Source organism: Ovis canadensis, chromosome 1, assembly GCF_042477335.2.
Source record: "Ovis canadensis isolate MfBH-ARS-UI-01 breed Bighorn chromosome 1, ARS-UI_OviCan_v2, whole genome shotgun sequence".
Classification (NCBI taxonomy): Eukaryota; Metazoa; Chordata; class Mammalia; order Artiodactyla; family Bovidae; genus Ovis; species Ovis canadensis.
Window position 1 is genome coordinate 57,962,802 of NC_091245.1, and position 2,637 is coordinate 57,965,438.

General features: G+C 42.1%; 1 pseudogene; it reads left to right on the forward strand.

Annotated features, from left to right (window-relative positions):
- Positions 1 to 256: 256 nt before the first annotated feature.
- On the forward strand, positions 257 to 1,373 carry LOC138429270 (heterogeneous nuclear ribonucleoprotein A1-like; annotated as a pseudogene).
- Positions 1,374 to 2,637: the final 1,264 nt, after the last annotated feature.

The following is a 2,637-nucleotide window of genomic DNA, read 5'->3' on the forward strand; positions in this document are numbered from 1 at the left end:
ACAGGACTGGAAAAGGTCAGTTTTCATTCCAATTCCAAAGAAAGGCAAAGCAAAAGAATGCTCAAACTACCACACAATTGTACTCATCTCACAGGCTAGTAAAGTAATACTCAAATTTCTCCAAGCCAGGCTTCAGTAATACGTGAACCGTGAACTCCCTGATGTTCAAGCTGGTTTTAGAAATGGCAGAGGGCTTTTCTGCCCATGGACGCCGTCCAGAAAGCATCATTGAAGTCTTCCCACCTCCACTGCCATCATGTCTAAATCGGAGTCTCTCAAAGAGCCCGAACAGCTGCGGAAGCTCTTCATCGGAGGATTGAGCTTTGAAACAACCTATGAGAGTCTGAGGGGCCATTTTGAGCAATGGGGAATGCTCACAGACTGTGTGCTAATGAGGGATCCAAACACCAAGCACTCCAGAGGCTTCGGGTTTGTCACATACACCACGGTGGAGGAGGTGGATGCGGCCATGAATGCAAGGCCACACAAGGTGGACGGAAGAGTTGTGGAACCAAAGAGGGCCGTCTCAAGAGAATATTCTCAAAGACATGGTGCCCACTTAACTGTGAAAAAGATTTTTGTTGGTGGCATTAAAGAAGACACTGAAGAACATCACCTGAGAGATTATTTTGAACAGTATGGGAAAATTGAAGTAATTGAAATCATGACTGACCAAGGCAGTGGCAAAAAGAGAGGCTTTGCTTTTGTAATCTTTGATGACCATGACTCCATAGACAAGACTGTCATTCAGAAATACCACACTGTGAATGGCCACAACTGTGAAGTGAGAAAAGCCCTTTCTAAGCAAGAGATGGTCAGCGGTCGAGGTGGCTTTGGTGGCAGCCGTGGTGGTGGCAGATATGGTGGCATTGGGCATGGATATAATGGATTTGGTAATGACGGAAGCAATTTTGGAGGTGGCGGAAGCTACAATGATTTTGGCAATTAGAACAATCAATCTTCAAATTTTGGACCCATGAAAGGAGGAAACTTTGGAGGAAGAAGTTCTGGCCCCTATGGTGGTGGAGGTCAATACTTTGCCAAACCACAAAACCAAGGTGGCTATGGTGGCTCCAGCAGCGGCAGGAGCTATGGCAGTGGCAGAAGGTTTTAATTACTGACAGGAAACAAAGCTTAGCAGGAGAGGAGAGCCAGAGAAGTGACAGGGCAGCTACAGGTTACAACAGATTTGTGAACTCAGCCAGCACAGTGGTGGCAGGGCCCAGCTGCTACAAAGAAGACACCTTTTAGACAACACTCATGTGTATGGGCAAAAAACTCGAGGACTGTACTTGTGACTAATTGTATAACAGGTTATTTTAGTTTCTGTTCTGTGGAAAGTGTAAGCCATTCCAACAAAGGGTTTTAATGTAGTTTTTTTTTTTTTTTTTTTTTGCACCCATGCTATTGATTGCTAAATGTAATAGTCTGATCATGATGCTGAATAAATGTCTTTTTTTTTTTTAATGTGCTGTGTAAAGTTAGTCTACTCAGAAGCCATTTTAGCAAACTACCCCAACAGTGTGAAGTTAGAATTTCTTCAGGGTGATGCCAGGTTCCATTTGAAATTTATTTACAACCTGCTTCATGGAGAAGCTGTTGTCTTCAGAACCTTGGTGTAGTTGAAGTTACAGTTACTGTGTTGTGACCTGGAGTTCACCATTAAAAGGGTCACCCATGCAAAGTCATGGAGTTTTTTAAATTTTTTTGGTTATTAATAATTGCTGGCACATCCTATGCAATATATCTAAATTGAATTATGGTACCAGATAAAGTTATAGATGGGAATGAAGCTTGTGTATTATCCATTATCATGTGTAATCAATAAAAGATTTAATACCCTCTTGAATGGAAAAAAAAGAAAAGGCAGAGGAACCAGAGATTAAATTGCCAACATCCACTGGATCATGGAAAAAGCAAGAGAGTTCCAGAAAAACATCTATTTCTGCTTTATTGACTATGCCAAAGCCTTTGACTCTGTGGATCACAATAAACTGTGGACAATTCTGAAAGAGATGGGAATACTAGACCACCTAACCTGCCTCTTGAGAAATCTGTATGCAGGTCAGGAAGCAACAGTTAGAACTGTACATGAAACAACAGACTGGTTCCAAATAGGAAAAGGAGTACATCAAGGCTATATATTGTCACCCTGCTTATTTAACTTCTATGCAGAGTACATCATGAGAAACGCTGGACTGGAAGAAACACAAGCTGAATCAAGATTGCAAGGAGAAATATCAATAACCTCAGATATGCAGAGGACACCACCCTTATGGCAGAAAGTGAAGAGGAACTAAATAGCCTCTTGATGAAAGTGAAAGTGGAGAGTGAAAAAGTTGGCTTGAAGCTCAACATTCAGAAAACGAAGATCATGGCATCTGCTCCCATCACTTCATGGGAAATAGATGGGGAAACAGTGGAAGCAGTGTCAGACTTTATTTTTTGGGGCTCCAAAATCACTGCAGATGGTGACTGCAGCCATGAAATTAAAAGACGCTTACTCCTTGGAGGAAAAGTTATGACCACCCTAGATAGTATATTCAAAAGCAGAGACATTACTTTGCCGACCAAGGTCCGTCTAGTCAAGGCTATGGTTTTTCCTCTGGTCATGTATGGATGTGAGAGTTGGACTGT